At 42.8% G+C, this 9,056-nt stretch overlaps 1 pseudogene; it reads left to right on the top strand.

Annotated features, from left to right (window-relative positions):
* The first annotated feature begins 298 nt into the window (after nt 1-298).
* LOC134466143 (NLR family CARD domain-containing protein 3-like) overlaps nt 299-9,056 on the top strand; it is a 29,486-nt pseudogene continuing 20,728 nt past the window's right edge.

Here is a 9,056-nt window from a genome sequence, read left to right as displayed (position 1 = left end):
TTGCGTGTGAACAACGCTAGTCTACAGGTCCGTATCTTTCGTTTATTAAACCCCAACATCACCAATTGACTTGCATGGGTTGTTTTCCCCCAAAAATGGGCACGTACATGGGAAACGTCACGCCGTTCATGAGTATAGAGACACAATTAGTTGCACCATAACAAACATCTTCTATTAGAGAAAGATAACCCAAACTCTGCCCATTCAATGCAATGGAGTGTGCTCAAATGTATCTCCTAAGGGAGCATTGTCCGTTCCTTCTTGTGTTACTGTGGCATTTGGTGTCGGCTTGCAGAAGATGTGTGGTACTGCCATCTACAGTGCCGAGAGAACTCCATTCATTATCACCCGTAAAACTCCAAAGGTCTCCTAACCGCAGGTCTCCTAAAGGGGCGTTCAGCTGACATCACATGATCCAAAAAATGCACTGGTTTGAAGTATTTTACTGTACTAGAAGATGTTTGACCTTAATATGCACAGGGAGTTCACAAGACACAAAGCAATTGCAGAAACCTCCACTTTATTAGTAATATAAGAACACTTGTATTGCACTGAAGAGTAACCTGAAATATTTGTGCTATAGGAGCTTGAAAATAAGATCTTTACATTCCTGAGGAATGAGCTGCATAGATTCAAGAAGATTCTGAATCCAGACTACATAGAGAAATTTGAGCATAAAGATGATGATGATGATGAGAGTGAAGTCAGAGAAGGGGCTCTGAAGATGGCGCTGCACTTCCTCAGGATCATGGACCAGAAAGAGTGTGCTGAAAAACTGCAAGAAAGTAAGGATTGTTTTGTTATTCTCACCTGTTTTTATTTGTGCTGTGAAGTATTTTAGTGTACCAGAGAGTAAGTAATTTACTGTGTATACTGTACAGCATTCTCCGTGCCATTTGCGCTTTTAAGAATCTCTTATTTTGTCTGTGACATAGATGAAAAAAATGTTGTTTGTCGCACTGAGTTGAAGAAGAGCCTTCAGAGCAGGTACCAGAGTGTGTTTGAAGGAATACAAATGCAAGGAGGTTCTGCTCTACTTGAAAAGATCTACACAGAAGTCTACATCACAGAGGGAGAAAGTAGGAAAGTGAATGAGGAGCATGAAATCAGACAGATTGAGATGAAATCCAAAATATCAGCTGGACAAGAGACACCAATCAAATGCAGTGACATCTTCAAACCCTTACCTGGACAAGATAAACCGATCAGAAGAGTCATCACCAAGGGAGTGGCTGGCATTGGGAAAACTGTGTCAGTCCAGAAGTACATCCTGGACTGGGCGGAGGGTAACGGAAACCAGGACATCCACTTCATATTTCCACTATCCTTCCGGGAGTTAAACCTCATCAGAGAGAAACAGTGCTCTATGATGGGACTTCTCCACCAACTTTTCTCAGAAATGAAGCCGTTAACATTTCAGAGCCAAAACAAGCGCAAAGTGTTGTTCATCTTGGATGGTCTGGATGAATGTCGACCTCAGCTGAACTTTCCGCAAAGTAACAGTTTGACTGATGTCACAGAGGTGTCTTCAGTGGACATGCTCTTGACAAACCTGATCAAAGGTAATCTGTTTCCAACTGCTTTAGTGTGGATCACCTCTCGACCAGCAGCAGCCAATCAAATCCGACCTGAGTGTATTGATCGTGTAACAGAGGTACAGGGATTCAATGACCCTCAGAAGGAAGAGTACTTCAGAAAGAAGATCAGTGAACAGAATGTTGCTGAAAAGTTATCACTCACCTCAGATCATCTAGGAGCCTTTACATCATGTGCCACATACCTGTGTTTTGCTGGATTGCTGCTACTGTTCTTCAGCAGGTCATGGCAGGAGGTCAAAAGGTTCCGAAGACGTTGACAGAGATGTATACATACTTCCTTGTCTTTCAAAACAGACAGCGGGGCCTGAAGTTTGATGACGTGTATGATGAGGATCCTCAGTGGAACCAGGCTAGTCTCCTTGGTCTTGGAAGACTAGCCTATGAACAACTGGAAAAAGGAAACCTGATCTTTTATGAAAAGGATCTGAAAGAATGTGGTGTTGATGTGGAGGAGGCAGCAGTTCGCTCTGGCATCTTCACCCAAATGTTTCAAGAAGTATCAGGGGTGATCCTGGGGAAAGTGTACAGCTTTGTGCATTTAAGTATTCAGGAGTATCTTGCAGCATTATATGTGTTCCTGATGATGAGAAATGAAAGAAAAGACCTTGTGTCAATAGAGCAACCACAAACAAGTATTTTTTGTTTAGAAAGAATGTTTCCCCCAAAGATGCAGAAATCAATGACCGCTATGCAGAAGAGTGCTGTGGACAAAGCTTTCCAGTGTGAAGATGGACGCTTTGACCTTTTCCTTCGTTTCCTTCTTGGCCTCTCACTGGACTCCAACCAGAGTCAACTACATGGCTTACTGCAGAAGCAACACATTCAGACTGACAATGAAGAAACAATCAGGTACATTAAGGGAAGAATTAGAGAAGCTCCTTCATCAGAAAGGGTGATCAACCTCTTCCACTGCCTGAATGAACTCAATGACCACTCGTTAGTGGAGGAGATACAGAGTTTCCTGAGTGCAGGGACTCTCTCAGAAGCCCAACTCTCACCTGGCCAGTGGTCAGCACTAGTGTTTGTGTTGCTGACATCAGAGGACAAGCTGGATGTGTTCGACTTGAAGAAGTACGGCAGGTCTGATGAAGTCCTGGTAAGACTGCTGCCTGTACTGGAGGAATCCCAAACGGTTATGTAAGTATGATTGCAGTGTGTTTGTGCTTTCTTTTTTATCTTCACTATAGGGGGAAATATTTGCATGCAAACATCAATGTGGCTGTGAACATGACATATACTTACTGGTGTTGTTGTGTTTCTCTTAAGGCTCAACCACTGTCATCTCACTAAACAAAGCTGTGCAGCACTGGCAAGTGTCCTCCTCACACCATCCTCAAAACTGAAGAGTTTGGATCTCAGTGGCACCCAGATTGGAGATATTGGAGGTGGAGAAATTTGTAAAGGGCTGAAGAACTCAATCTGTAGTCTGGAGATGCTCAAGTAGGCTGTCTTGATATTGCAAAACACGCGCACGCACACACACACACACACACACACACACACACACACACGCAAATGTCTCCATGGCCACTATACGTTTGTCTAAGATGATGGTATTGTTTTCTCTCTACAGCTTGTCTAACTGCAGTTTTGGAAGGGATGGCTTTGGAGCTCTTGCATCAGCACTGAGATCAAACCCCTCACACATGAAAGAACTGCAGCTGAGTGAGAATAAAGCAGGAGATTCAGGAGTGAAGCATCTTTCTTCTCTTCTGGAGGATCCCAACTGTAAAGTGGAGAAACTAGAGTGAGTATCACAAGACCACACACTGAGTTGCTGTCTCTGTGTTTGATAATGAACGTCTCACTCACACACACACACACACACACACACACACACACACACACACACACACACACACACACACACACACACACACACACACACACCAACCGTATCTCACTCATTTCGTGAAGTATTCACGAAAAAAATAGATTAATTTTCGTGGTGCATTCACGTTATTGCCCTCCTTTGGTAAAGTCTTCATGAAAATAATAGATTAATTTTCACGCTGCCTATTCACTTGAATTGCCCGACTGTTGCCTAGCGACCCACTAGTTTGATGCCCTTTCGGTAGCCTACCGTCACATGGTAATCAAACATTTCAAACAAGCAATTTAGGGTTAGGTTTAGGGTCAAGGTTAGGGTTAAGGTTAGGGTTAGGGTTAAGTAGGGTTAAGGTTAGGGTTAGGTTTAGGTTTAGGTTTAGGTTTAGGGGACATAAGGCGTAAGTACCGAAAGGGCGTCGAATTAGTGAGTCCCGAGTGTATCAGCAGGGCAATGCACCACGAAAATTAATCTATTATTTTCGTGAAGACTTTACGAAAGGCGTGAGATAGGGCTCCACACACACACACACACACACACACACACACGCAAATGTCTCCATGGCCACTATACGTTTGTCTAAGATGATGGTGTTGTTTTGACTCTACAGCTTGTCTAACTGCAGTTTTGGAGAGGAAGGCTTCAGAGCTCTTGCATCAGCACTGAGATCAAACCCCTCACACATGAGAGAGCTGCAGCTGAGAGGGAATAAAGCAGGAGATTCAGGAGTGAAGCATCTTTCTTCTCTTCTGGAAGATCCCAACTGCAAACTGGAGACATTGCAGTGAGTATCGTAACACCATATACTGACTTGCTGTCTGTGTTTTTGATATTGAACGTCTCACTCACACACACACACACACACACACACACACACACACACACACACACACACACACACACACACACACACACACACACACACACACACACACACACACACACACACACACACACACACACAAGCAGGAGATTCAGGAGTGAAGCATCTTTCTTCTCTTCTGGAAGATCCCAACTGCAAACTGGAGACATTGCAGTGAGTATCACACCACATACTGAATTTCCTTCAGTGTTTTTGATAGTGAAACACACACACACACACACACACACACACACACACACACACACACACACACACACACACACACACACACACACACACACACACACACACACACACACACACACTTTCTATACAGCAGTGCTCCTATTCATACAAATGTCATCATGGCCATCATGTTTTTGTGTAAAAGGGAGAAAAGAAGATGATGGTGTTATTTTCTATCTACAGCTTGTCTAACTGCAGTTTTGTAGAGGAAGGCTTCAGAGCTCTTGCATTGGCTCTGAGATCAAACCCCTCACAAATGAGAGAGCTGCAGCTGAGTGGGAATCAAACAGGAGATTCAGGAGTGAAGCACCTTTCTTGTCTTCTGGAGGATCCCAACTGTAAACTGGAGAAACTAGAGTGAGTATCACAAGACCACACACTGAGTTATTGTCTGTGTTTTTCATAGTGAACGTCACACACACACACACACACACACACACACACACACAAGAGTGACCACCCGTCCGGCGTAGCTTGTTCGTGTACAGCGTTTGAAGCCAAAATCATGCGTCCCGCGAATTGACAGTTTGTCCCGCATAATCAAGTGTGCTCGAAGGGAAAAAAAAGTCTATCTATTCCTGAGACATAGGCAGTCACACAGTGGTTCCAAACCCCACCTGCATCAAAGCAAGTCAGAGGTGGAATATAACTTCGCTCCATGCTACTTTTTAACACCTTGTCCTAGCAGCAAACCGACTGATTCTTCCTTGTTATGCGTTCTATATTATGAAAGTTAACCGTGAGCAGCGGCAGTTCTCAATACCGATGCGACACGCACATCGCAACGCAAGTGTAGGCTGACTTTTTGTCCCGTTAGGAGAATCCAACAACACTGTGCCACCTTAAATTAATGTGAAAACAGACACTAGTCCATGACTTTTGCAACAGAATGCATCAGTGAAGCAGGAATTCAGTGTCCTAGGTTGGTTTATTGCTAAATGCAAGTAGTTTCCCTTCACATGCTGTGATTCACAGTAGAGGACTAGATATTTCAACTACACGGTGCCACCCTGCATCCATTACGAACCCCCCTGGCATTTGTAAAAGAATATAGATAATAGAGGGAATTGTCAGCTAAGAATGGGGGATACATCACTATGAAAAAAAAAAAATAAATAATAATAATAATGATAAAAAATAAAAATAATAATAATAATAATAATATATATATATATATATATATATATATATATATAAGTTGGAATGAAAGGCAAATGTGTCTGTGTGAGTTTGTGTGTGTGTGTGTGTGTGTGTGTGTGTGTGTGTGTGTGTGTGTGTGTGTGTGTGTGTGTGTGTGTGTGTGTGTGTGTGTGTGTGTGTGTGTGTGTGTGTGTGTGTGTGTGTGTGTGTGTGTGTGTGTGTGTGTGTGTGTTTTGGGGGGNGCACGCACACATCATGGTCTGTCCCACATTGTCCCTCCGAAGCATACCCCTTGTCCCCCCTTGGACTTATTAGCAGGTGGTCACCCTAACACACACACACACACACACACACACACACACACACACACACACACACACACACACACACACACACACACACACACACACACACACACACACACACACACACACACACACACACACACACACACACACACACACACACAAATACAAAATGCTCATTTCAATGTCATATGACAATCATTTTTGTTCTTAAAAGAAACAAGTAAGATGTGTTATTTTCTCTCTCCAGTTTGTCTGACTGCCGTTTTGGAGAGGAAGGATTCAGAGCTCTTGCATCAGCACTGAGATCAAACCCCTCACACATGAGAGAGCTGCAGCTGAGTTGGAATAAAGCAGGAGATTCAGTAGTGATGCATCTTTCTTCTATTCTGGAGGATCCCAACTGTAAACTGGAGAAACTACAGTGAGTATCACAAGACCACATACTGACTTGCTGTCTGTGCTTTTGATAGTGAACGACACACAAACACGCGCACACACACACACACACACACACACACACACACACACACACACACACACACACACACACACACATTCTAAGACACTAAGACACCAGTTAGACATGATGTACTGTCACTTCTTACAGTGTACGTCAGCTGATCTAATGAAGTGTTTCCTTCTCTACAGTCTGAGCTCCTGTAATATTACAGATGAAGGCTTCGGGTGTTTAGGAGCAGCACTGAGATCAAAGCCATCTGCCCTCAGAGAGCTTCAGCTGGGTGGGAATCCACTTGGACCCTCATCACTGCAGCTGCTCTCTTATCTACGAAACAATCCAATCTGTTCACATATAGAAATATGTTGAACATCCTTCCATTCCCAATAGTCATGAAACATGCCATGAAACACACACTCGTCACTGATCGCAGTCAGTCTGTAAAATGTCAGTCCTGTGTATGTGTATGTCTTGGCATGGTGTAGAGAGAGAAACGTAATTTCATTTTCCTTGTATCACTTATGAAGAAAGTGACAATGAAAGTTGCCTTGACTTGATTTGACTAATGCAGTACTGTATACAGTGTTCTGAAATACCCTTCACTACTGAGTATTAAAGTCACATAAACATATGAAGACACAAGATATGTGTCACTGATTACAGTGGGGATGAATATAATGTTCTGAAAAAAAAAACCCCACTACTGAGTATTAAAGTCATGTTAACACATGAAGACACAAGATATGTGTCATTGATTACAGTGGGGATGAATGCAGTGGATACATTTCCATGAAATGTTCTGAAATTCCCCTCCAAACTGAGTATGAACGTCATTAGACATGTGACACACGTCACTGATTACCGTTTGGATTAATGTCAACTCATCACTAGTCTGGTCATGGAACTGGTCCTGGCTGTCAGGTTCAAGACTATGGATGTGGTTTCATGGGGTTTGGTGTTTGGTGTTAATAGCACCTTTCCCCTGTACATAACATATAGTCCAGTTACATGGCACTATTCAGACATGCCGCTATTCAGACATTGATGTCTGTTGTCTGAATACCGGCACATTTTCCACCCAAATCTGCCATTTCTGTGGTTTGTGCTATGTTGCTCAAGGTTGATCAGTTTAGGGAGAGTGCATGCAGTTACCCTAACCCTAACCCCACGGCATGTCGGATGTCTGAATAGTGGTATGTCTGAATAGCGGTATGTCTGAATAACACTTGCCGCCTATGTTTAGCCTACTCCTGCTTTTCAACTTCATGTGACAGACAGTAAGCATTTGTGTCTGCACTGTATTTGTTTCTACCATACTTGCATCATCTCACTATTATTGTAAATAAATTGTACATTTCCACATGATTTTCTTCATTTGTGTTTATGTTGTATATCGATTTTCATGGTTTTATCATAAACATAATACATGTGCAGTGGTGAGATGACATTTTCGGTTTGACGTCCACTTATTTGTTATGAGGGTTCAGTTCCCTCACTCTCCCTCTCTGGCTGGTGTGTGGTGGATGGTACACACACTGATGGAGAGTGATGTGATGGACCCCTTCAAGGCAACGTCCCTTGGGTGTCTTCAAATGTGCAGTTGCTGTTTACACATCGTCGGCTTGCTACCAAAACCGCCTAAGTCCGATTTTGGGGTTTTCGGAAAACAGGGAAAAACTAGGCGCCAAAGGGGGCGCCAAACATCAGTGGCGGTTCTAGGCAGTCTGAGACCCTGGGCAAAGAGCAATTGTGAGTCCCCCCTAATAATTTTGGTCAAAGGAGATTTTTGCAGAACTTTACTCCCCTACCACATCTGCATCATCCTGCCATCCTGTCTGTGTCATTGGTCCACTACAAACAGTACCTGTCTAAGACGTTTATTTATTTTGAGTGAAGCTGCAAGTCAAACATGAAATGGCTCCTAAGGAAAACAAAACACTTAAATAAATGATTTGATGCAGCAAAACAAGAACAATGCACTGAACATTATTTTGATAGTTATACTATTGTTTTTAATTTTTATTCCAAACTTAAATCCTGGAAATGGTGAAAGATTGAAATACCTTGAGACTTTGTATTAATCTAGCATGCTGGTAAATCTGATGGTTACTTAAGTTGTGATAGGCCACCGCTCATCTGTTTAGAAGGTGCAGGATTCAGTAGCAATTTCTGTATAAAAAGAAGACAATCTGCACACTTCAGGTCTATTTTTGTGCATAGAATCTTTACTTGACTTGCAAGCTTTCGGTCCTTAGACCTTCATCAGGCAGATGCTGGCTACCAACAGATTTTCACAGTTTTCTTTTAATTATTACCACTGACATGTTAGTTTTTAATGATAACTTTAATTATATTTACATCCACGATAGAGCACTTTTTGCCATTGTGCCAGAGCAATTGCAAGAATGGTAATACATTCATTGCTCATGCCAGGAGAGATCCAGTTTGCAGTCACACAGGGAAAGCATTGCAGTGGCGTCCAATCTCCATGTTGAGGGTCCATCAGTCATGGTGGAGGATAAAGTGGTGGGGCACTTATTTGGTCCTTTTACCTCCTCACGAACTGTCTCCTCCTTGTTTATCATCTTTGCTTAACTTCTGCTCTTCTTCATGCTCA

Source organism: Engraulis encrasicolus, chromosome 16 (genome assembly GCF_034702125.1).
Source record: "Engraulis encrasicolus isolate BLACKSEA-1 chromosome 16, IST_EnEncr_1.0, whole genome shotgun sequence".
NCBI classification, from domain to species: Eukaryota; Metazoa; Chordata; class Actinopteri; order Clupeiformes; family Engraulidae; genus Engraulis; species Engraulis encrasicolus.
The sequence above is the reverse complement of the archived record's forward strand: the minus strand, read 5'-3'. Positions and strand labels throughout refer to the sequence as shown.